The sequence below is a fragment of the Drosophila bipectinata genome, chromosome XL, assembly GCF_030179905.1.
Source record: "Drosophila bipectinata strain 14024-0381.07 chromosome XL, DbipHiC1v2, whole genome shotgun sequence".
In the NCBI taxonomy this organism is placed as follows: domain Eukaryota; kingdom Metazoa; phylum Arthropoda; class Insecta; order Diptera; family Drosophilidae; genus Drosophila; species Drosophila bipectinata.
Genome location: NC_091734.1, coordinates 5,536,436 through 5,564,103, shown reverse-complemented (window position 1 = coordinate 5,564,103; position 27,668 = coordinate 5,536,436). Strand labels below are relative to the sequence as shown.

Below are 27,668 nucleotides of genomic sequence, written 5' to 3'. Positions count from 1 at the left end.
AAAAACGCAATTGGGTCTATTTTGCGAAAGCCATTTGCGTGGGGTCAGTGTGATATACGAGCGATAAACGACCACACCTCCTATCAGCTTTCCACCCCCATTTCCCATTGGCTTTTCTGTTTTCCCAGCCGCAAGGATATTTATTGTGGGAGGTAAAGATTCTTATGATAATGCGTTAATAAGAGAGTAACTAAATAAATGTATTTTATGATATTAATATATATTTGAATCAGGAATATAAACTCCTTTTTCATTAATTTATAGTTTTCCTTTTTAAATAATACTCTTAATAATATTAGTATTTAATAATAGTACTTATAATAAATATGTTAACTGGGATTTATTTTATTATTAAGCCTTAGATTAGGGAAATTCTCTCATTTGGGTTCTTGGTTAGTCAGCAACTTGCAACTAAAAGGTTTCAGCAACATTTGCTTGGCAACATTGCAGAGCAACATGTGTTTGCAGAAGTTGATCAGAAATTAATTATTAAACAATTAGTTTTGAGAGTTAAAAATATTTAATATAAAAAAAATAAAATAACTAAGAAAAAGGTACACTTTCTTTTAATAATAAGACAATTTATAAATGAACAACAGGTCTATCTACAGTTGTATATTTTAAAAATGAACTTTAATTTAAATATAAAGCCTGTTAAATCTTAAATATTTTATGTTTATAAATATTTTATCACTCAACATTACCTAGTAGGATTTTTTTTCTATTTTTCTATATATTTCTAATAACCATAAGTTTTTAAAAACTCTCGTCAGCTAATTTATTGCCCTTTAACCCTAATTTAATCTCCACATTATGTCAACTATCTTATTAATTTATTATGATAGCTTACAATTTATATTTTAAGAGAATTCAGCAGGGAAATATCTCACAGAATTCCCTCGACTCTCTGGCGGCTGAATCTGCCCTGGGAAATTATCCCCCCAAATGGGTTTTTCGCGCTTTTCCCCAAAAATTGTTCACCGTTCGCCTTTTGTCATATTGATGAATTTTTCCGAAAATTCCATTTTAATGTCAAATTGGCAAACATATCTTATTCTTCATGATATATACATATATATTTTGGGGTGAGAAATTTTCACCAATTTTTCGTTTGGTATTTTTCGGTAAGAGTTTTCTTGCGTTTTTTTTCCATTCCTGTGATTGATGCATTGCGCTTGTAAATTTGATGCTGGCTTGTGGAAAAGTGAGGCGGAAAAGTGGGCGGGGCAATGCACTCGATGGTGAAAACTCAAACAGCCTGCCAGGGGATTTCCACGGGGCAGTGTGGAAAATGAGAAGGACGACTGCCTCCTGCCAGCTATAGTGCCAGCCTGCCTGCCATGCAAAGTGCGCGAAATTGACTTTGCTTCTGCGGGCGCTGACAGTGGCATTGCGGCCAAAAGGGATGGACCTCGGGGAGAGGGAGGGCTGGAGATGGGGTAGTTGGGGTTATAGCCAATGATGAATGGAAAATGTGTGGAAAATTGTTAAGGCAAAACAGAGTGAGAGTGGCCAAATGCAGCGACAAGCTGGAAAAGAAATTCTGAAATCTTAGTTGAAATTATTATAAATTAATGGATATCCTTGTGACCCAGTTAGCCGACTGTTTTGGCCTTAGAGGGGAGGTGGGGGTGTTATAACTAGTATGTATTGGGATAATTTGGCCAACAGGGCGTATGAGTGATCTGGTAGGTAATGAGCTTTGGGAAACAAAGGGGTTTAAAATGGTTAATAAATAATTAATGCATAATAATATATAGGTTACCTATTTAAAAAACTAATAAAATATTATTTAAAATTAAATTTAAGCAAGACAGATTACAAAAAAGAAATCAATTAACTTTAAAACCAAATACTATTTAAAAACAAAATATATATTCCCAGTACCAACAACAGACCCTTTTACAGCCAACCCTGGCATACAGTCTTAGAGTATGTCCTCCCCCCAAAAAGGGGCGTGGCCAAAATAGGGGGGCACCCTGGCATAGGGATAGAGAAGGGATTGAAGAAGGGAGTAGCTCCTAATGTTGCCTTGGTTTGACAGTTGCATTTTTAATGCTCGACATAATTAAGTTTGGTTAGCAGAGCCAAGGATTTATCTTTTGTCGCCTTTGTGTATGGGGTATGGGTGTGTATGTGTGTGCTTAGGGTACGGTGAGCTCACCATCTACTATCCCTATCCCTATCCCCCCCATTCCAAAGGACCTCCCCCATTCGTGCTGGTTAACCACTTTTGGGACTTTTACCCCCAAGTTCCTGCAGAAAGCCAAACAAAGGGGACAATGTCCGTATTGTGGCATCGATAAATGAGCTCCAATGATAATTTCAAAACACAAAGGCAACTACTACTGGGAAAACTCTTAAAAGTATCAATAGCCAAAAACTAATCAAGTCAAGTAATCATGTATATTGATAAGCCAACATGCTACAATTATAAGCAGCACTCCTCAAGGTTTCTGAAGTATTTTCATTTGTTACTTTTGTATAGAGTTTTTTGTTTCAGTTTTTATTTAAAAATATTTTATTTATTTGGCTGCCTGGAAGGTTATGGATTTGAGGCCAGGGAACGTATTTTTGAAATGCCCTGAGTGTCATCTGTTGGCAAAAATAAATAAATGCAAGCTCTAGGCTAAAGAGAAAAATGCAAAGGAATATATTGGGGGTTTTCTTTAAAATACGAATATATTTCGGAATATAGATGAAATGGCTATTAAAATAGGGCTATACAGCTTTATTAAATATACTCTATATAAGGTTTATCAAATATTATTGTTTTCACAATTTTATTTTACTTTTAAGGGCTTAAATGTCTTGATTTATCAAATAGGAAGACCTTCCTTAGGTCTTGTAGGATCTTGCTTATAAAGTTGTCCATTGATTTTAATTACTTATTAGGTCTCAAACTATTAAATAGTATTCGTAAATCATTAATTAGGTTACTGAAGTTGTAATTTATAATATAATTATAATTATATAGAAGTTTATAGAATAATACATTTTTGCGATTTCTGCGAAAAGTATTTGCGACTCTTCATTGTTAGTCAAAGTTAGACTTCTGTGGGATATATTTTCTTAATTCCTTTCAACATCAATAATTCCTGCAATAAATAATAGGAAATAAGAAGATTTTTTAAGATACCAGTGGAAAATAAACATAATAATACAATCTTTGTATAAAAATAGAATTTAAAAAGTAAATTAAAAGATTATTTTTACAAATTAACTAACAATTATATTTAATAATATTAATTATCTTAAGAAAGTGTATCAAAACTTCGTCTTTCCTTTAAAGAAAGCCCTCATTTTTTTGTGATATTTTGGATTTTTGTATAATTATCTTTCATATGGGGTTGGCTGGCTGGCTGGCTGTGGAGATGCGGCATAAAAATATAAATTAAAGACCTAGACGGGGTTCTTTGGACACGCTGGCTGTCTATAGACTTCAACTTCTGGCCTGGTGTCTTCAGTCTAGATGTCTTTAGTCTTGGAGTCTTCTGTCTTGCATCTTCAGCGGAAGACTATATCCAGCCGAAGCGTCACTGACCTAACACAGCACACGTGAGCCAGAGGCAGTCATAAAAATAGTACGCGAAGTCAGCCCCCGCAGCGGGAATTTTTCCTCTCGGGCCAGAAAAGACCAATGCCGATGATGACAACGAAGATTCCGAATATATGTGATGACGAAAACGATTGCGATGTTGCGGCAACAAGCGGCACAGTTGCAACTTCGTGGATGCTGCAGACTGGTTCGTGCCACATCGGCTATATAGTTCGTGGAAAAGTCGGAAAAATCAGAGCATCGGTAGCAGATGCCGGCAGTTGCCGAAAATCAGTCTTTGCGCGTTTTCCAACTGCTGCGGTCCAAAAGCCAAAACGACGGCTGATTTTTCAACGAAAAGTTGTCCAAAACATTGTCGAGATTTTTTGATTTTCAAAAAATTCAAAACATAAATAATAATCAAAAATCTTAAACAGAAAACAAATATTAATAATTATTTTTTGCGCTTTAATGACAAAATTAAAAAAAAAAAAATACAACGCGTGTGAATCCTAAAAGTGTTTTAATTATTAAATTAAAATAACTATAAATATTATTATGATTTCTTGGTAATTGTTTACTTTTTTTGTGGCGTGTGTTGTTTGCCAATTTTTTGGTGTTAAATATTTATCAACCATAAAAAAAAAAGAAAAACACAAAAATCTGAGCCGGAACTGTGCCGCAAAAACACGTGCCTTTTTTTGGGGGCAAGTACCACGTTTTTGGGTGAGTTTGCCAAGATGGTTTTGGATGTAGAATCCCTCCTCCTGCATTCCCAGCCAGCCTCACTACCTCACTGCCTCACAGCTCCATTCCAAAATCAAACTAAACCGCAGAAGCCGCAACACCGCTCCAAAGAATTGAAAGCTTCAACGAATTTTCCCCGGCCAGGCCCAGAGCCAGAGCCAGGAGGAAAATTGGTGGAAAAGCGGGACAAGTTTTCCAGCAAATTTTTCCTTTTTTTTTCATCATTTTGCTGATGCACAGTTGCTATGACAGCGCCAAATTGATTGATAGACGATGACTGTGCAGAATAGTCAAAAACAAATGCCAAATATTAGGAAACTACTTTTCGAAAAAGGCCATTTTCCAAAATAGTTTAAAGAAGGGCTAATAACAAACTAGAATACCTATCTAAATCGTTATTTTTATAACTCGAGGATAATATTTACGTTTATTAAGCTAAAAACAAAAAAACCTCTAACTGTTGACTTTGTGAAACTATTTAAACATGAAAAACATAATAAATTGCATATTTACTCGCCAAAAAGTTCCCCTCAAATGTGTGTGTGTGTGTTTAATTATGCAAAAATTCATATCGTATGAGAAAATAGTTTTTGAAAAGTTTGTTTTATGGCCAAAGTAAACAATGTTTTAACAATAAATTCAAAATAGTTTCCTCGACTCTAACAATAATTTATATTTTAATATAAAAGAAGGTCTTCAAATCCCTTGAGTTTCAAATAAAAAATTACTATACAAATGGTGATACAAATGGAAATGTTGCCACTGTTCTTAATGCATTTGCTATTGCAAGTTGCCAGTGGCAAGTTGCAAGTTGCAGCCATCAAAAGCCAACGGAAATGGACAGTAAATAAATGTTTACAATTTTTTTTCCTCCGCTGCCCCAATGCGGCCTTGTTGCATCTTTGTACTTGGTGGGGGCGGGCATGCCACATAAATTTCAGAAGAAAAAGCCCTCCCGCCTTTGAAATCTCAGATTTTAGGGAAGAAAAAATTCTACAAAAAAAGAATAATAAGCCACTTTAAAAAGGACACATTAAATAAAATCCATTTTCTATACTTTCACTTGAATTTCCTTTTTCGCTTTTGCTTCACTGCTGCCTAGAGCTAAAGATAAGTTCATATATATATGTATATATATTTTTTGTATATTTGTTCAGTGCGCTTTTCATTAGCGAAAAAAGAATTGCACTTGAATGCAACAGAAGCAGTATAGCTGCAGCAGAAGCAGTCCGGACAAGTGCTGCAATTACTGCATAAAGTACTTGTAACGAGGCACTGCCACTGCCACTGAAGCAATGGATGTTGATGTTGATTCGGATTCGTATTCGGATTCTGAATCACATTTTGAATCGGATGAGGCACAAAAAACTTGCAACTTGCAACTGGCAAAAGGCAACAGGCAACAGCCAGCATCCTTTTCTTTTCTTCTATCTTTATTTATTTATTTTGTATTTTTTTTTTGAGCTTCAGAACAGCGCTAATTTAAGGCAATTATTTGTGCCACCCGCTTCAGTGAACAGTGGTACTAAGATATAGGAGATATTTTTAAGTTTAAATCTTTAGAAAAGAGCTTCAGAAATCAGCTACCAGTTGCTTATATTTTGAAGATATTTTGAGGTTTTAGTTCTATGAGTACCGGGTAGCATATCATTTTAATTTTGAGTTTATTCCTCAAGAGTATTGGGTATCCTATTGTTTTTTTTATATGTTAAATTTCTTAAAAATATTTCATAATAAATTCTTAACTTTTAAAGGGTTAAATATTAAAAATATAATTATTTTGGAGTACCAGGATATATATTCTTTATCTCTAGAGACTATATATATAGTATTGAGTACCGGGTATGGTATAGTTTTTTTCTAAATATAAAAGCTGTGCATTTTTCAATAAAATTATAACTCTCTAAGGTTTCTATATAATTTCTTGAACAATTTCCATGTACCGGGAATCATTATTTTTAAAAATTCTCCAACATCCCTCCAAAACACACCACTGTTAATTCATATTCCATTGTGTAGCAGTGTATGTGCTCTTCTAAGGCTCAGGATCCATTCAGTCATTTGCCATGTCCGTTTCCGTTTCTTGCCCCTCATGGCCATTTAATGCACTTATTCATTAAAATAAAGCAGCAAACGGCAGTACGGCAAGCTAAAAAAAAGAAAGGAGAAATATAAATGAATGAGATGGGTGTGGGGGACTCTAAAAAATAGATGGCGAGAAGGCGCTACAAGAATGGAAATGAATGAAATAAAAAATGTAAACATACACAAGTGCAATGCAAATTAAAGCAGACAGCAAAGTGGCTGCACTGCGGGATATGGGCGGTGGTAGGCGGTGGGGGTGTGGTTACTGCGGGCGTGGCTGTCTAGAAGGGGGTATATATGTATATATATTCTAGGTACTAGTAGGGAGAGCACTGGGGGGTACTGGAAACTGTGCGAAGAGGCAATTCATTAGCTTTAATTTAGGTAAATGTCCTTGGTCCTTGTGGCGTTGCCTCTTGCGGTGAGCGTCGCAAATGCAACTAAAATGTTGCGGTTACCATCATTCCCGCCCACTGCCACATCACCTCGTAACATATACACTACAAGAAAATATATAAAAAATATTACTTCATGATTTTTAAACTAAAAGATTAGACTATATAAGATCTAGATAGCTTTAATCCTTCAAGTACTTTGTATCATTACAAGAAAACCCTGTTTTTTTATCAGTGTCTTTAGATTTTCTTCTTTTTTGGCAACTTGCTTAATATTTAAGGCCGTTCAACATACCATCACCCAAGTGGGCCGCATAATGGAGCCATATAGAGTTGCCCCACAGCCCTACAACACCTACAACCCTTACCCATGTAGTCCTTCCCTTGAAAATGAACACTGTCGTACAAAATTGGGTTCTGCGGTGAATTTTGATTAGTGTGTCTGGGCATAACCGATTTGCTACCCAACTTCTATACCCTCTCTACCCTCAACCTTTAACTTTATCGAAGCTGTAGGTTTTTAGTATGGTAATTGATTTGGTTTTGGGTTTCAAGACTAGCAACCAATTTGCATATCACACGATGACCTATAACAATTGCCTAATCGATTTGTTCGACACTTGATAATTGATTTGCAATTAATTAGGCAAAAAAGGGGGGTTTTTCTGGGTGGGGGATGGCTTTCGTAACAAAACTAAAAGGTGGGAAGTTTAAAAAAAGGATTTTTACCTTTAAAACTTGGCTTTTAATAATGTATTCTTTTAAGATTATTTAACTTAAGGCTATTTTAGTAAAAGATTCTTAGTTTCGGTTTGATTTTAGTTGCGGTTCTTTCGTGACAAGACTAAAAAGCTGAAAAAAAACGCCTCTAATATTTTAAAATTAATCTTTAAAATCCAATTCCAATTAAAATCTTTCTATACCTCTGAGATAGTTAAACTTTAAATGATTTTAATTGAAGAGTTTTTATTTGCCAATTAAATAAGAGCTGCTCTCGTCACCAAACTGAAACGCTGTCCAATTGTGAGGCATCTCCCCAGTCCCCCACCCCCTTTCTGGAGGCTCCCTGACATTGGCATTCGTTGTCATCGTGGGTGGGTGGAGAATGCGGTTCGCAGGGGTGCAGAAATAAATCATTTTGAGTGCCCAGTCGACAGTCGGGGGTTTGAGGAGTGTGTGCCTTCAGCCTAATTAGATAATGTCAGTTGCAGGCCAGACATTCGAGGACATGCCACTATACACACACACATACAATATAGTAGTTCTATACTTCAATACTCTCATACTCCGACTACACTCATGTGGGCATTCTTGACCCCAATTAAATTTAAATTATTTGAGTGCTTCTTAAGTAAAACTAATTGTATTGACCGACGCATCTTCCTTCCGTTTAAATCACTTGAGCTCTCTTAAGTTGAAATAACTAAAGCTATATGCCAACTTGGATATAACCCCATACCCCCATACCCTCCTTGGAAAGATTCATTGTCTCAAGTGTCATTTTTCCCTTTTTTTTTGTGTCGTCTACTCTGGTTTTTAATTCAATTTGTCAAAAGCTGCAGAAATAAACTCGAGGCGGCTGGCATATTAATGCGTCTCTGGTTGGTCATTAATGTATTGGATAATGGATGCACACACATACACATTCTAGAGGGGGGGTACGAGTAAAAACACTGGAATACTGGACTGGAGAAAGGCTCTGTTCAGGCAGGACGTGCCCCCGCATGCATTTTGAAAATCAACTGACCCCGAACTCATTTGCAGATCCACTTTTGAATGCCATTTAGATGGAAGAGAAGAACTCACAACTCGCCGGGCAAATTGACGGAAACGAGACGATAGTTGGGGGATTGCTGGGGTAAGTGGCGAAGGGCATTTGTTTGGTCCCCTAATCGGATGTGCCAACAGAATCCGATGCATTGGGGACTTAATGCGGTCTATATAGACATCTTCGAGTGGCTTAAATGTGAGTGAACTTTATTAAAAAAAAAAAATGGGAAAAGTAATAAAGGATTATGATTAATTATTAGGGGGTTGATAGAGGTTTGATTTATATTTTTAAAGCCTTATATGGTAGTTTATATCTTGAAACTAAGGTATTTTTTTGAAGGAAAATAGCCGATAGGCTCTATAAGAAAGTTTAAATGGTTTTTCTTAACAAACTCTAACTTCTCTGAACTTAAAACAACTAAACTTTAAAACAAAGAGACTAATAAAAAAGCCAAGAAACAAGCTATTTTAACGGACATGTCAAGCAATAGATTAAGTAGCTAAATATTATGCAAAATATTCAAAAAAATTCAACAAAAACTCTGCATAAACAAGTACTTTTCTGTATTATAAGCTTAGCTATTCAAAAATTCAAGCCATGCATATTAATAATCACCCAAGAAGGCCCATACCACACCCATGATGGTGTATTACAAACACCTTGGATGAAATTAGAAGGAAAAGAACATCATCGCTTAGACAGAAATGTATAAGCTTCCGGGAAAAGTTATACTCTACATACATACAGACAATTCTCAGAGGTCTGACCTTGGCCTAGACAGTTGAATGTTTTTCCCCATTTTCCGGAAGGACGCTTTCCCGACTAGCTGGCAACTGTTGTTGTGGCCATTCGAGGGCATCAAATTAGTGCTGCTAATTAATTATAAATGCCTTGTTGGAGTAACATACTGGCTTGAAGTCCCTTTTTTTGGATAGTCCCATGTCTTTAATAAATTTATAGTGGTCCCCGGCAATTAGTAAATATGCTAAAGAGGAAACCCATCGACCAGAAAACCCAAAAACGAAACTTTTCTTTTCTCGAAAATTTTACATTTTTCCCCTCTTCCCGATGTATCCCTAAGATACCATCGAAAAACAAGGCAAACATTTGTGGCCTGATTACTTTTAAATTATTTTGTGGCATAATTTCCAGACGATGGCTTGGATTTTCCCCGGCTTGCATAATAATAAATAAAAGACATGACGTACGGCAGAGAAAACCCTTGTGGACACACACATACATTCAGAGAGTGGGAGTGGGAGTTTAAGGATGGCAGGAGATTTGTGGCTGGCCAGATTCAAGGGATATAGGAACATAAAACACATATGTATGTATATATAGACAGAGTTGGCTAAGAAGGCGCTCCTCTTTGAGGTCCGTCGCATTATGATATGCTTAAACAGCACAAAACTGTTTCATAATTTATGGCTCCATTGGTTAGTTTGTTGAGAAAGAAAAACTAGAGGGGGAGGGGCTTTAGGGTGCCTACTTTAGGTACATATATGTATAGCTTAGTGAAGCATATGCGACTAATGGATAATACCAGTAGCATCAACAGATCAAAAGATATCACATTTTGAATTATTATAGGCCAGCTACAGATCACAGGACTCCAAGTATCTAAAATTTTAAACATTCTTAAGGATATATGTCTGTGTATCCTGTTTGTCCTGTTTATGTGTGCAAATTAATGAGTTCTTTGTGGGACTTGAAATAATATAATGGCTACACAACAAACTTTGCCCAAAAAAACAAAAACATGGCAAAAGAAATAGATAGATGTCTTGGCAAAAAAAAAAAGAAAAAGGGTTTTCATACATATCCAGAAAGGACATAAGGAAAAAAAGGGACACGGACACATGTCGTATACGTCATATGCGCTAATCAGCCACCCGGTCACCAAACCCAAAAACGAGCTGAAGCCGGAACCCGACCCGGATTCCAACACGAACACCCAGGTCTCTCTTTCTGTCTGTTCCCTTCATTGGAGCCTACTGCATTCTAACGTCTTTTGAGGCCTCTATTTAAGCCCTTTACGGCTTGTTACCATATTAAGATACAGTGGGGCGAAGGAGGTTGATTTTTGGTTAAAAAAAATATAAAGGTTTTATTTTATTTGAGACTTAACTTTTAGGAGGATAAACTTGATATTTATTTAGTATTTGTTGTGGAATAAATAGCTATTTTTTTAGTTCTTAGACTCCTTAGAGCCTTGTAAGCTTGTCCTTTAGTTATTTTTTAAATTTATTTCTTTCTTTAAAAATTTCTTTCTTTTAAAAAATGATTGATGAATGAAATGAAATTTTAGCTAAATTAAAAAATATCTTAAGACTATAGATTACCATTAAAAGCAGCTAAATCTTACCCTTATTTTTTCTTTTATAGATTTTTCTTTTTATCGTTTAACCACTGTATCCTTAGCCCTTTTCCACTGCCGCCTCTCAGACTCCTATTTTTTCTATAAAATATATAGTATAACCCTTTTTTTCGTGTCCTATTTCATAGAAAGCTCACATAAGAAGGATGTCAACATTATTTAAACATCAAAAAACAAAAAAAGTTTCGTTTTGTTTTGGACTAGGTCCTAGGTCCTAGGTCCTAGATCCTTTCTGTTTTTTTTTTTATTGTTGAACATTTTTATGTTCTATGCTGCGTTTATGGCATTCCATCACTTTCGGTCTCTTTCGTTCAGGCATATGGCCCTCTCTCTTTTGTGGCCACAAATTGAAGGCTGCTGGCTTTTCTTGTACTTCTGCCAGAACAGAACAGAACAGATACTGGGGGGTAGGAAGGGGAGCCTCGGGTGATGTATGACCGGAAACGGAAGTGCGCGCACACGGCTACCGCCTACTTTCACGCCCACTTACGCAATTTCACAGTTGCCACATCGCAACGAATGTATGTTTGTAATTGTGTGGGTGTGCAAGGACATATATACATATATATTTGCCTTTCGATAATGCCACCCCCTGTGGGAGGTCAAACAAATGACCGAAAAGGACCATCAAGAGGTTTGGCTTTTAATATTTTTTTTTTTCGCCGCTCTATTATTTCAATATAATTCGAGTGTAATTATAAAAGACAATTAAATGCAACTTTATCGCCCATTTCCCAGGGGTTCTCTTAAACCGAATAGTGTTGTATTAATACTTAATTTATAAACTATACATGCATATAATAATATTTAATCCATTTTAACTATCCTTTTAAGTTGCCTCTTATTATCTCTGAAATTTCACAATAAAATTCAAATTAAATTTTTGGCCATCTCCACCGCCATTTTGGGTGGCAAACTGTAAATAATTAGCCGATAACGGTACATAGGCAAATAAAGCCACAAAACAATACAAACAAATCCTATATTTATGAAACAAAATGTTAAAAATTCCGAAAATCGAAACATGTCTATTATAGTTTTGTTATCGAATTGCAACAACTGCCCTTCGGCAAATCATATTCAGGACTAGAAATACATATATATAGAGTATATGATTATAATGCCATGGTCTTCATCAAAACTGACAAAGCCGCTTTAATTTTCTATTTTTGTGCAAAATATACAATATGCTTCCCCCCCTAATTTATTAGCAATTACCGCCCAAAAATTGATTTCGATGGGTCTGGGATTTTTGGGATCTGTTTGTAAAAACCACTAAACTGTTGAATTCGTTATCGTATGAATTTTAATTTCAACATTTGTCCCTTTAGACAACATAGCCTTGGCCATCTAATTGTCGAGGGAGACCCACCCACACCTCCACCTTCTCTCGTTTTCAGACAATAATGCCACATAATTGACAGCCGATTTGTTTGCTTTTTGGGTTGTAATTATTAATTAAATCTGGATGGATTACTGTCATACTAAAGCCTGGGAAAGCTTTTACTTTAACAAATAAAAATCTATCTCAGAAAATTAAAAAAAAAAGAAGATAGAGAGACTTATAAAAGCCCACCTGCCTGGCACTTTCTTAGATTGCAAATGCCGACTGAAATCAAATTCCGATTTTAGGAAGGGGAAATTAACAAAAAGCCCTGCAGTTCCAGAGCCCGAATGCTGAGTGATTAAATTATTGAATGCAGAGCCTCCAGGGCCTCAAGAGTATCGAGATAGAATAAAGGTATCCTTTCGGTTTATAGTCGTATATGTGTGTGTTTTGTTGTATGCATCGATGATGCAAAACATTTCCGCTACAAAACGCTGAAATGACACGTTGAAAATGATACTTAAGTTGATGCCATGTCCTGATGGCTGTCAGTCACCTATACCGCACCAGACACTTGCCCACATGTGGGTGGGATGGATGGATGGGTGATGCATTTGGTATGTCATTGACTCGATGGCATGGCAAATATGTGTGTCAACTGGTAGTCGATGCCGCAAATGCATTTTCCTTTTGTTCTTTGTCCTTTTTTGTATACCTGGTAGTACTTTGGAAAGAAAGGGTGTATTGGAATATCACGCTATAGGGAAGGAAGAGGTTTTTTTAAACAGCAGGCAGTTCTAGAAATATATGAGATGGGGTTATTATATTTTAATAAATTAGGAAGAACTTACCATTTTATGTAAAACAGGGATATAGTATTAAGAATCAATAGGAATAGATAGAAAATATAGGTCATGTTGGTAAAAATAATAGTACCTATACAAATCATATGTATATAAAGTATAGAGAAGAAAGTAGTGGAGAGTTCCGGGTATCATATAGTCAGGAAACTATATAGTCTATAATTTCGTTTATCCAGCAAGGATATATAAGGAATATATATATATAAATAAGGAACAAATGTCAATAAAAACAATTTATTTTAAAGATAAACAAAGTTTAGTACCAGGTATCATATTATTCACTTTCACAGTGTTTTAGAGATCTTTTAAAGAAGATTATTATGGATCTTATAAAGAAGGTTCTTATAGAATAAAGTACCATTTTATTAAGAACATTTATGATCAAAATATAAGATATAGAACCATATAACCACAGACAGATTATTTCAAAGAAATCATCATAGTACCAGGTATCATATAGTCCTTAACCCTATATAGTTAACCCCCCCTCCCCCCACTTTTTTTCATCCTTTTTCTGTCTGTTCATTCACATTTGTTTTTTTCTCAACCTCTCCCCCCCTATATGTGTGAAATTCCTTGCATAATTTCCTACAGAGAAAGGCTGGGGGAAAATGCTCTTAATGCAATTTAAAGGCAACGGCAACGGCATCGCCATTGAGAAAGCATCTTGGTAAGTCGTCGTCGTCAGACAGGAAGCATCGTTTGGTGGCACTTTTCGCCAGTTCGAGTACTTTGCCACAACAATCTTTGCAACATACACACACACATGGTATACACTCTAGAAGACACCATTTCATCATAAGTATGCTAACTTTTTATGCCCCAGACGCAGAGTTGCTTTCACAAAAATTCATAAATTGTTGTGGTTTATTTATATATATTTTTTTGTTTCTTTCGACTGTTTGGCGCCTTTTTCCCAAAAAGACAGTAAGTGCCTCTAATGTTGGCTAACAAGTAAACTATTATCCAGTTTGCGGAAGTGATTTTTTTAGTTTTTTTTGGGGGGGATCCTTGTCGATTGTTTTATTTGTTTGTTTTGCTGCTTTTTTTTTTTTTGCATTTAATGACGGCAGTGGCGCCTCTTTTCTTTCTTTTTTTTGGTAGATTTTACTCTGCAGCTGTCTCTGCCACTTTTCAATGCATTTTCATTTATTATGCAAATTGACGTTTTGCTCATTTTCTGCCCTTTTTCTCGGCCAACTGGCGTTGCGAATAAAAAAAAATATTTTTCCAAGCAGTTTGTGTTTCTTCTACATTCTTTCTTGTTCTTTTCCTTGGCTCCTTTAACTTTGTCTTTCCTTCGATATCCTTGCAATTGTTTTTTTGGCCAAAAACTAATTTGACATTGAAATTATGAGAGAAAAGTGTAAAGTATATTTTTGTTGGCTCGGTTTTCTTCTCCTTTCAAGAAGGCAAATTATGATAAAAAATATCCCGATAAAAGGAAACACAAACACACAGAGGGGCAGTCCAGGGCAGGACCAGAAGCAGGATCAAGAGAATAGTACAGGGACTGGGAAGAAAAAAAACAATTCAGCGCATTGCGCGAATCTGTCAATTGCTGGATGGCGACTAAGATGAATTGCCTTGGTCATGTTGTTGATATTAAAGGAGGGGCTCCTAGCCAGCTGACGTCTTCAGAAGATTGAGAAATGATTGAAGCCATATATAAACCAATTTAAATAGCATTTTAGACAGTTTGAAGTTCGAATTATGAAGTACTTGCTTGGAGTAGTTGCCTTAAAAGGAATGTATGGCATTATAGTAGCTTCTTTGATGTCCTGGTGGGTCCTCACTGTTTTCATAGATCTATTTAGGTTCTCTATATGTCCTAATTTTAGAAATACGGATTTTTTCTTGCCAGTCTTGGAGATCTTCACAAAGTACAGACCCATTTTGGCCACGTTTTTGAGGCATCTTGGTAGAACAAGTAGGCTTTACAGACATCTTTTGTATTAATAAGGATCCTGTAAAGACATTTATTTGATAATTACAAAACAAAGTTATATAAAAATAATTATATACCCTTTAGAACCAGAACATCCAGCCACCATAGAAACTACTCCTCCTATTTATTGAATTTTCACCGTAAATCAGGCAATGTCATTTCATAAAAAGTAGCTTTCCTTCATCCTTAAGTATCCAGTTAACTGCAGAATCACAATATCCGTAATATATATTCCATTTTATGTCAGAATTTTCCAATTTGCAAAAAATTGAGGACCAATTGGACTCAAAACAAACGCCATTTTAGTTAGAGAGGAGCTAAGGCTGGCAAATATACTGAAATTCAATAAGGAGGCACGATCGATAGTGACTATCGATAAGAAAAATACTACTGCTGCAGACGATAGTTGGAAAAAGTCACATCTCATTTAAAAATTCCATCTCTATAACAGGGTGATTCTGGTAAACCCAATTGGAAAATTTCTAAAAATAATTTAAGATTTTTTAAGGACTAAAATAAGGGTTTCCAAGAAAGGTATGAGCTCCGTTTTAGTTCTGGTAGTTTTTTATATTTATTATTGTCTTAATAGAATCAATTCTTTCAATTAACAATACCTAATTGAGAGTATTTCTCTGTTAGAAGTTTCCTAGAACTAGAAACATGGTTTAGGCAATATTTTGTAGGAAATTTAGCTTTTTTCTTATCTTAAATGACAAAATAGGCTATAAAAATGTTAAATACATCTTAAATAATTCTATTCAAGCCAATTTAGCCATGGAAATACTTAAAATACACCTTTAAGAATCACACCCAACCACTACCTACAAACTTTTAACGATATTTGAGGTAAATAAGAAAGAGGGTTTTGGTTAAATGTAGTTTTTTAGAATGCTTATAAAGCCAGGATATTGCAGAAGTGTCTGTTCTTTAATTTCAAATCCCATATTCTTCAATATTTCAAATTTTAATAAAATTTTATTAAAACGGACAAATCCAATTAGATTTTTTTACTAGCGAAGAGTAACGACCGATAATTAGCTATCGATAGAGAAAAAATACTTTATTTCCAAGATCGATAACTGACTACCTATAAGAAATACTGCACTTTCAGCCGATAGTTGCCCAAAGTGCCATCTCAATTAGCATTACCATTTCAAAAAAGACGCAGCCCTCGTCAGCCCAATTGGAATTATTTGAAAAGTTTGATTTAAATTAATGTAACGTTCGGGAAAGTGTGTGCGAAGTATAGTAACGGGTAGTGTAGTGATTAGTGTTGAGTGCTTTTATTAAAAAACATTGAGAGAAAGGCTAGAAGAGATCTTGAAGATCTTGGTCCTGGGAAGTCTCAAAAGGAGGCTGGCGTGGGGCATTGCCTTGAAAAATGGCGGAGCTCCAATGAAAGGGAGGTCCTTAGGAAGACCTAACAGAAATTAGCAAAGGTATGAAATATATATTTATGTTTTAATTCACTTATTATTTTAAGATTTATTAAAAGAATTGACTTTTTGTGAGAATTTCTAATATGAATTTAATTTAAAATTCACTTTTCGATTCGAAGAAGCTCCTCTAAACGACAGCTGTGCCCAAAAAAAAAAACGAAGAAAAAAGAAATCGACATTATGTCAAACAATTTTGATTTATGGCCAAGTTGGCATTTTCAATGGCTCACGGCTACCATCCCCATTTAACCATGCCCATAATTTTTCCAGGACCCCCATCCCCCCGTAATGGGGGAGGTGAGGTGAGGTGGTGGTGAGGAAAAATCAAATTTTCAACGATTGGCCTTGCAGGTCACGTGGCCCGGTGAACGTTTATGATCTGCTATCAATTTAATGGCTTGAATCAATAAAATAATAAAATCCAAATATGCAACCAGTGCAGGCTTAAAGTCCAGTTTAATTAATTTAATTTAATTTTAGTGTAAATTCTTAGATTGAATTTTTATTTAATAAAATTAGTTGTGTGGGAGTTGTGTCCTGTCTTTGAAATATTTCATTTAAAGTCTGCCAGTCAGTCAGTGAGTCAGTCACTCAATCAGTTGCTCACTCACTCAGTTCATCAAATAAGACAATTCATTCATCTGAAATAATCGAATTGTGTGGCAAATGTTGTTTACAATTTTCTCGAACAAGTCATGTGCCTTCTTTCTGACAAACTTTCTAAAATAATGAACTCGTCACGGCCAAATGGAATTGGCCAGGAAATTCCACCAAATAATTTATAGCCAAAAAAAATAACATAGTTCTTCCAAGAATCTAAGAAGGAAGTCTAAGATGGAAGAAATCTAATTTTATTCAACCAACGGAAGACTTTCTTCCGATTTGGGGCATGAATATGTTCATTAGCATTTCATGGCTGATTGTTGACTTGACTACTTCACCCGGTTCACCTCTGTGGGCTGGAGGAGCTGCTCCATATACTCCATACATATATGCCATTAAATGCAAATCTTGAAAATTACATGTGTATTTATTTGCCACAAGAATTGGATGGTTATATAGATGGTTGTGGATGGTGGGTGGTGTGGCATCATCCAGAATGAGAACCAGATGCAACTGCAACTTCAACCCGTCGACTGAAAGACAAAAAAATCTGAAAAAAAAAACTCAGACAGACGCCGTCGTCGACATTCTGGAATGTAATTTTAGCCCGGGGAATAAACTGCGAAACTTTCATATACGACAAGTGCAAAAATAGAAAAAGGAAAATGTACGATTAGAAAAATAGTCAAATATTAAATGCTCTATAAAGGGAAAGGCAAATTATTAGTTTAAATAGAGAGAGTTTAAAACCTTTAAAATTAATTTTCTTTAATTTCAAACCATATTTTTTTCATAAAACATATTTTTAAATGCCCTCCCTAGCTTATATTCTCCCTTTTTTCATAAATAAATATTTTTATATATTGAAAAAATATATATTTTCCATCGGAGAAGTGCAAACAAATGTTGATACTCTTTCTGTCTGGAAGTGAATTAAAATTGAAAAAAAATTGTGGCAAAGATGGAAAAAATTCTGGCTTTTTTTTTGAGAAAGAATATATATATATATAGACTCTATATATATATAATCAGGGGGCAAAAATGCAACAGTTTAAACAGGCACAGATGCCAAAAAAAAAAAACGCCCACAAACACACACGAGTCCTGAGTCACAGAATATGAGTATGAGTATGAGTATGAGTATGAGTGTATTCATTCTATATGCATGGAGGCGCACAGAGCGTATCACTGGAATTGTAATTTGCAAGCGAAATTGAACGGAAATGGCAATTTTCAAAGTGAAATGGCAAACGACGTCGGGCTGAGACGACAAATGCAACTGAAATTGCGACTTGTTGACATGTTGCAACATCTTTTGGGGGGAGAGTGGCGGTGGCAAGGTGTACGATAGTCGTCTGGGTGTGGCCCACATCCTTACAATCATCTTCAAGATACAAAAACAGATATATATTTTGGGATAATGACATTCCAGGCGAGCACTCAATAAACAAGAACTAGCGAAACAGTGAAAACAAAGCCGTATCCTTTAGAAGTGTCCTGGCCATATTCTGGTGTTTTTACAACTCATTTAACTCAAGGCGTTGGCCCAAAAGCGAGACATTATTAACCGCAAGATGGTAAAGTCCTTGGGTTGTCCTGGAAAATTGTATGAAGGAGGCTTGGGTTAGAAAATTAATGGGAATTTTAAAGAAAAAGTGAGGTGTTTTGGTATTAAAATACTAAAGAAAAGACTAAGACAGGGAAGTTCTTAGGGGTTTCCTTTGGGGGGTTTTGGTTTAAAACTGGTATTTCGAAGAAAATGAGGGGGGGCTTAAGATACTAAAAATACCAATTATACCAAAGTATGAACCCAAATTCAATCCCTAATTTAAATAATTTATTAAACAACCACCTACAACCTGTTATCCCCCATCGATTAACTCTCCATAACCTCCAATCCCCAGGGTATTTCTTTCCCCAAAAACCAAGTCATTCGAAGGATTCCTTGGCCATTTGCATATTCCTTTTCCTCTGAACTTGGATCCTTGGGTCAGTTGCTCATTTATCAACCCCTAACCCCTCTCTCTCCCAAAATCCAACCACAAATGGTGGGGATGGGCAGCCAGATATCCGCCAGATAGCTGGTCCATAATCTGAGACTCGTTGGCAACAGATTGAAATAAATCTAGGCATTCATTTGCACCTGGTCGCGTAGCTATGCAAACTATTTCCGCGTTCCGGTGAAGCAACAGCGTTTTCCTTTTTCCATTTTCCATTTTCCAGTTGAAAAAAAACGAGAAGAAATGGTTGAGGTGTTGGTGCGTGCCGCTACGCACAGGTGACAAACGCCAAGGACCAAGAACCAAGGACGTCAAGGACGAAAATCGTTGCTAGTATAGTACGTGATGGTATGGCATTTTGTCCACTTAACCGGGAGGAGATCCCGACCATTTGCCTTTTGGCATTTCAGTATTTGGTATTGATTCGAGCCTCCTCCTAATGGCTTTTCATTAGATCAACTCGAAGGGTTCCACTTAACTGGAGGGAGGGAATTATATATATTTTATAGAGAGATATGTAGGCTATAGGCCATAGCCTTTGATATTCGAGCAGTGAGAACGTGCTGGAAATGCTTAAGCAATGGGGTATTTTTTTGGGAGAATTAGGCGACTAGGAAATTACCTACTTAAGGACCTGATAAGACATCAGGTCCAACAATGCTAGGATTACTAAAAGTACCAACAGGACATACTAAAAACGCAAGAAAATGCTAAAAAAAAATACTAAAAATAATACTTAAAATATAAAAATTTGAAAAGTGTAAACTTTAAAGTTCTTCTCTTACCAATATGAGCATCATTTTTGATAAACCGAATCGATGCTGACAAGACAGACATTCCAAGACCCCAAGACCCCACACACACACACATCCTGTTACAGATATTGACAGGCAAAGTCCCAAAGGACTCTCATATTATAACAACATAAAAATAAAAAATGAAAACAGCATCCGAAATCACATAAACACATCGATTTGTGTGCGAACATGAGAGTGTGAATAGCGGCGCCGTTGGTACAGTGAGTGCCATAAGCGTATATACCAAGATGATTGAAGGCAGTCGTACAGTGCAAGAAATATATAATAGAACTAAGAAGAATATTTAGTATATAGAGTATAGAAGAAAGTCTTTTTAAAAATTAAAATAAACTTTTATTCTAAGAAGCTTTTAAAATTCGATTCCTTCTCTAAAAATCTTTAAGAATATATTTTTTTTTTCCAAGAAATTAGGTCCTTGAAAGTCCCTTGGAGCCTTAAACTTTTGCCTGGCAGTGTGCCTGTCAACTCTGGCCCAGACAGAAAGGGGCAAGAAGCTCTCAATATTTTTTCATATCTCGCTTGTCGTTTATTTGTTAGGACTATTTGCTATGACTTTATAGTTCTATTTTGTTCTTTTGCTCTATTTTTCTTTTTTTAAATTCCCTGTTTTACGATTTTATTTTTTATTTCTATTTTTTTTTTTTGTATATTGCCCTGTGTTGTGTAGTTCTTTGTTTCTTGTGCACTTTTGTGTTTTCTGCCTGATGCTTGTTTGCCAGTTTTCCAGTTTTCCTTTGACTTTTCCTGCGAAAAGTCCCTCTGCGAAAGTTCATGAGAATGTCAGAGCGACTGGAAAGGCAAACGGCAAACGGCAAATGACACTAATGCCAAAGCGAGCCGTCCCAAAGAGCTGTCAGTCGATGTGCAAACACAAAGGCACACACACACACGCACTTATACTATATACAGTGTCTGGGTGTGTGTCGGCCATGTTTGTTAGCCAACTTTAACGGCGGCGAATTGTTAACTTTCCAAGCCCTTCGGCAACAGGATTTTCACTTCTGATGGAAGGCCCATCTTAAAGATGCTTATTACAGTTTTTATTTCCAACAACAGGCATGGCAGCCTTCTCTTCTGTTTATAACAATTTTTACAAAAAACAGGAAGCTTTCTGGTTGTTTTGATTTCCTAATTAGGAAATTATTCGATTCCTGGGGAAAATTCCTAAAGAAAATCCTAATTTTCCTTGGAAAATGGGGATTTTGGCCTATAAGCCCCTGGGAAGGCCATATCTTGGCCAATTCTCATCCGATTCTTGCGGGGAATACCTTAAACGATTTGTGGATCGATTCTCCATCATTTTGCATCAAAATCCGACAACAAAATATTTTTTCGATTTTTTTCATAATTTTCCTGGGGAGACCCCTTCAAAAATGGGGATTTTGGCTCATAGCCCCCTGGGAAGGCCATATCTTGGCCAATTCTCATCCGATTCTTGCGGGGAATACCTCAAACGATTTGTAGATCGATTCTACATAATTCTGCATCAATATCTGAGAACAAAATATTTTTTCGTTTTTTTTCAAAATTTTCCTGGGGAGACCCCTTCAAAAATGGGGATTTTGGCTCATAGCCCCCTGGGAAGGCCATATCTTGGCCAATTCTCATCCGATTCTTGCGGGGAATACCTCAAACGATTTGTAGATCGATTCTACATAATTCTGCATCAAAATCTGAGAACAAAATATTTTTTCGATTTTTTTCATAATTTTCCTGGGGAGACCCCTTCAAAAATGGGGATTTTGGCCTATAGACCCCTGGGAAGGCCATATCTTGGCCAATTCTCATCCGATTCTTGCGGGGAATACCTCGAACGATTTGTAGATCGATTCTACATAATTCTGCATCAAAATCTGAGAACAAAATATTTTTTCGATTTTTTTCATAATTATCCTGGGGAGACCCCTTCAAAAATGGGGATTTTGGCCTATAGACCCCTGGGAAGGCCATATCTTTGCCAATTCTCATTCGATTCTTGCGGGGAATACCTTAAACTATTTGTGGATCGATTCTCCATCATTCTGCATCAAAATCCGACAACAAAATATTTTTTCGATTTTTTTCATAATTTTCCTGGGGATACCCCTTGAAAAATGGGGATTTTGGGATATGGCCCCCTTGGAAGGCCATATCTTGGCCAATTCTCATCCGATTCTTGCGGGGAATACCTCAAACTATTTGTGGATCGATTCTCCATCATTCTGCATCAAAATCTGGGAACATAATATTTTTTCAATTTTTTTCATAATTTTCCTGGGTAACCCCCTTCAAAAATGGGGATTTTGGCCTATAGCCCCCTGGGAAGGCCATATCTTGGCCAATTCTCATCCGATTCTTGCGGGGAATACCTTAAACGATTTGTGGATCGATTTGCCATCATTCTGCATCAAAATCCGACAACAAAATATTTTTTCGATTTTTTTCATAATTTTCCTGGGGATACCCCTTGAAAAATGGGGATTTTGGGATATGGCCCCCTTGGAAGGCCATATCTTGGCCAATTCTCATCCGATTCTTGCGGGGAATACCTCAAACTATTTGTGGATCGATTCTCCATCATTCTGCATCAAAATCCGACAACAAAATATTTTTTCGATTTTTTTCATAATTTTCCTGGGGATACCCCTTGAAAAATGGGGATTTTGGGATATGGCCCCCTTGGAAGGCCATATCTTGGCCAATTCTCATCCGATTCTTGCGGGGAATACCTTAAACGATTTGTGGATCGATTCTCCATCATTCTGCATCAAAATCCGACAACAAAATATTTTTTAAATTTTTTTCATAATTTTCCTGGGCAACCCCCTTCAGAAATGGGGATTTTGGCCTATAGGCCACTGGGAAGCCCATATCTTGGCCAATTCTCATCCGATTCTTGCGGGGAATACCTTAAACGATTTGTGGATGGATTTCCCATCATTCTGCATTAAAATTCTAACTACAAAAATTTTTTTTTTTAATTTTTCGTATGAAACTCTTTACAAAATACCGACTTTCTTGCATAGGACGATGTTGATACTTCTGCCAATTGACTTGCAATTCCTGGGAAGTGCGCCCTGAATGCTTTGTTTTTGTTTCGAAACCAATTTAGAGGAGCTACTAGAGTTTGCACTTAAATTAGGACCTGTAGGTAGGGCCACTCCACACACTGATCCCAAGGAGCCGGCTTTGTTTCTGCATAGAGTGGTGCTTGGTTCGTTCTGTTTCTATTGCCTGTTGGCGAATTCTGGCCAAGAGCCTTTGTTGTTTTTTTTTTTTTTTGGTGGTTTTGCTTTTTTTTGTTGCCATACTCTGGGGTGGCGGGGTGGTGGGGTGTTGTGCTGTTGTGTGACCTTCGTTACGTGTTTGGCAAGTTCATTTTTAGCGCGCCAAGTTACCTCACATGTGAAGTAGTTGCAAGTGATGCTGAGTGCTTGGGATGCCTGCTGCTGCCCCTCCAAGTGTGTGTGCGTGTCTGTGGCACATTATGGGGAGGTGGGTGTGTTGTGTGTGTGTGCTTTATATTATGAACTTGGCGCATTTTCTTCGACAGGGGCCCCCAACATGTGTAAGACCCCTGACAAATGTCTGCCAGAAGTTATTCGACAAGACAGCAGCAGCTTACACATGTCCTGCCACACACAATTCCTATTAAGCCAATAGTCTAGTTCTCACTCTAAAATTAATGGAAACTGTTGACAAAGGATGGACATAAAGTCCTTTTACTTTTTAGTTGATATTCTGGATATATAATTAATAAATAAAAGAGTGATATGAGGTTATGGAAGCACTCGCTGGGGTTTCCTTTGTTTCCATACTTATCTCTCGCACTGTCTTACAACCTAATTTTGGCAGCGTCTTGCGCGTTTCTTCATTTTTCATGCATGCTAATGTGTAACATTTTGACAGGATATTTCCCACCCCTCGCCTCCATCATCCTCTCCCCCTAAGGACGAAAAAAAACCATCACCTTGTGGTAATAGGTACCACCTAAGACCCGCAAAAAGTCAGACAGCCGGCTGTCTAGGCTGTTTACATCCTGGCATCATACGGCAACATGACTTTGGCATTTTGGCTTGCCCCCTAATGTCGTCCTCCTCCTCCTGCTCCTCTGCCCATGTCCTTGTCCATCGAGGATATATGTATGTATCATAAAGAGGCTCCTTTTGGCCCACTTTGTATGCAAATGTGTTGTGGCTTATGTTCCTACTTAAGTCGAAATTTATGGTTGCAACTTTTTTGTGTGGTTTGTCTTCTGACCAATTGGACGACAAATGGTTATTAATTGGTGGCTCTCTGTGGCTCAAGGATATGGGATTCTGCAGGACTTGTATTGATAGATATTATGGTTAGTGCAAACTTTTCTCAATTAATATTTGCGCAAGATCTTAAGAGTACAAGCGACATATGTCTTATATCCTGGATATCCTATGGTATGCAGTAAACTTTTTTTTTTTTAGCAAGCTGTGCCAGTGCCAGTACCAGTCCCAATCCCACTGCCAGTGTGGGGGGAATGGAAATTTCCATAGTTTTACAGCGAAATTTGCTTAATCCCAGAGACCAGGACCGCCGCCGCCAGCGGTTGCACGCGAATGTGGATGGAGTCTTGAGCTCCAAAAAGGACGAGAATGCAACTGAGATGGAGGAGGATAGGACAAGAAGCTGACTGACAGAGTGACAGAGAGAGAGAGAGAACAGAGAAGATGTACAAGTCTCTGGCTTAAGGCATTTCAATTCAGTATTTCATTCGGAGCCTTTAGTCCGCGATTTGTCAGAGCTCTTTCCACAAAGTCTGTCATGTGTTCGGGACTGTGATCTAATAAGGATGTATCGATAAAGGTTTCCTATAAAAAGGGCACTAATTATCGAACTTTGTTCATCTCTAATGAGAAGAAGAAGCTCTTGACATGTCTCCGAGATGTGAGATCCTTAAATTGTGGGGTTATAAGATTAAGGGCACTTATTATCCCCCATTTATAAGCAACTTCTATCTATATCGATAGAAGCTTAAGGCTAAAAAGCACCAACTATCGAGAGTTGTCCATCTCTAATAACAAGAAAAAGTTCTTAAAAGTCAACCAGTTTCAGTCTGTCTTATTAGTAAGATATATGAGAGAATTACATGTGAGTTCTATAAACTGTAGAAAGATGATCTTAATCAGGATATATCATTAGAACATTATAAAAACCATTTATCGATTATTACCCATCCCTAATAAGAAGCCAAAAGAAGCCAAGTGCATTCTCAATTTTCAAGTAAAAATCAAGTAATCACTCAACAAAATTAGCTGTATCCTTGATGAGAGCTTTCTGGAATGGTGCCTTTGTTCTATGACCTTGTTAAATGCATTCACGTTTGATTCTCAATCCCCTTGATTCACTTTCTATTTGGGGGAGGTTGGGGAGAAAGGTGAAAGCTTGGCATGCTTGGCTGTGTGAGAGGGAAATAATAAAAGGAAAAACATTAAACCGAGATTATGCAAATCAAAGGCGGCCTTGCGGGCCATAAGCGGCGAATGCAGTTCACTACCAAGCCACCCACTGCCACAAACAGTCACACCCACATCCACACCCATACCCATACCCACATATGTATGAAGGCAATGAGAACCGCATTGACTTGCTACCTCATGCATATGTATGCGTGCTGGTGGTATTTGTTTATGCGTTCGCCATCTTGTTTGATCAAACACGGAGCGCAAACACATCTGTATATTTATGAGTTGTGTGTGGGTCACGGGTGGGGGTGGGGCTATGTACCACACACACACCTGTGCTGATTGGATTAAACACACGAGGAGGTCGTGTCTCTCTAATATTATTTATATAATTTAAACACTCTCTCTCTATAAAACAACAACAAGCTTTACTAAAAATAATTCCCAGAAAACTCTACTCATTGAATTTCAAAATAGTAACCATGGTTTTGGTTTTTTTTTTTATTTTTTTTTACGATGTACCACCAAAGGACCTTCATATGAAAGTGCACATATATATACTCGTTTACTCGCTACCAAAGGTGTATAAATATGCATACACTTATGGGGTATGAGGCATGGGTATGGGAATGGTTATAGAGTGTGTATGGGTGTGTGTCGCAACCAATTCGATTTCCATTTTTGCACTAAATTTATGCGCAAGTGCAATGCAATTTTATTGAATTTGATTAGAAATGCATCAAGGCTGCTGCTGGTGCTGGTGGTGCTGCTTCTGTGGCTGCTACTTCAATTTTGTACACCATCTGGTTGGTGACAGAAAACCATGTGAAGGTCGTTTCTATAGAGTCCTGATGACAGCCAGATGATCGAAGAATCGGAATCAGAATCTGTAACTGAATCTGAATATGTATTTGGGTTAAATCTTGGGGTTTACCTTGTGGCATGCCTCCTAGAGGTAGTAATATCATTCATATCACTCACTTGACTTTGTAGCTTTAAAGACCGGTACTGTTGCAACCAAATTGTATCCTGCAACTTGCCACTTTCCCACGCCCACTCACCCACTCGCCCACTGCTGGTCGGCCAGTGCTTATGCAAAGCATATTGTTGCTCATTATCTTCACAAGGATTAACATGTTATCCTTGGCACGCGCGGCCGCTTCCCATTACGTTGGGTCCTTGTTCACTTTTTTTTTTTTTTTTCGTATTTCGTGTCTTGTTGATGATGCTTTCACATCACCCTGCTTTCTACCTTCTCTTTCTAGCGTGGCTCTTGCCTTCTCTTTCTCAAATTTTTTCTTGATTTTCTTCTTTTTTTTGTTTTTTTTTGAATGGTTTTTGGTTTGCTTTGTATCTGCAGCGTTGTTCCTCTCGATTTTTGCATGACGCTCGCTTTGCTTTTTTCATGCTTTTTCTTTGCTTTTTTCATGCTTTTTCCAACCGTGTTTTTTAGCTGTTCCGTGTGCTATTTTTTGTTGTTCTTTATGCTCTTTCTAAAGGGTATTTGGATTTTTTTTTGAACATATATTTTTTATTTTAAAAATATCGATAAATATTGGTCTGTAATAGATTACCATCAAATCCTATCAAATCAGCTCTATTATTTTTAACTAAGCTTAGAAAAGTTATTTGAGGCTTTTATATTGTATACAAGTTAATAATGTTTATGTCATTATCACAAAATAATCGACAAGTATCGATATATAATATATTATGAACAATTCTAGTTTCTTACAGAATAAGAAGAGAGTTTACGATTTTTTTTATCAACTACAAGTTTATTTTAAAATTTGTTTCTATATTTTATGAACAAACGATCGATATTTTTCAATATATGATATAATATGTAAAACTCCACTCAGCAGAGTTATTAGAGTGTTCTCTATCATACAAAAACTATCAATATTTATCGATATATGTACGATTTATTACCTGGATCTCGAAATGTTGTTCTAAACCATTAGAAACTAGAGTTATTAGGGTGTTCTCTATCATATCAAACTATAAAAATATTGTTTTCTCTTATATTCCTATTAAAATTAAACAAAAACTATCGATTTTTATCGATGTATGATGTATTATCTACAGCTTCTTAGTTTCTAGGAGCGTTAGAATAGTATATAGAGTCTTTATTATTAGTATCAAGTATTATAGATAGTATTAGAGCCTTTTCTAATATCTAACAGCCCTTAATAATATTTCTTTGTTTATATTCTTTCAAAATGATCGATATTTATCGATATATAGTATTTTCACTAAATTCCTAAACCTCGCAGAGTCATTAGAGTCTCTTTCTTTCAGTTTCAAGTCCCAGCACTGCAATATCTTAGTCTTCAAGTT

At 36.6% G+C, this 27,668-nt stretch overlaps 1 protein-coding gene across 6 annotated transcripts in view; it reads left to right on the top strand.

The window, feature by feature from the left end:
* The window catches only part of LOC108121141 (chaoptin), a 212,176-nt gene that overhangs the window by 41,951 nt on the left and 142,557 nt on the right, over positions 1–27,668 (top strand). For 2 of the 6 annotated variants that reach the window (XM_017235077.3, XM_070280630.1), the window contains exon 1: positions 4,009–4,264. The exons of 1 other annotated variant lie outside the window; for it this stretch is intronic. The gene's annotated coding sequence lies outside the window, so the exon portion shown is untranslated. Of the gene's footprint in view, positions 1–4,006; positions 4,265–16,445; positions 16,491–27,668 lie in introns of those variants that run through there. 3 more of the 6 variants (XM_043209869.2, XM_070280668.1, XM_070280601.1) reach the window with 3 other exon arrangements.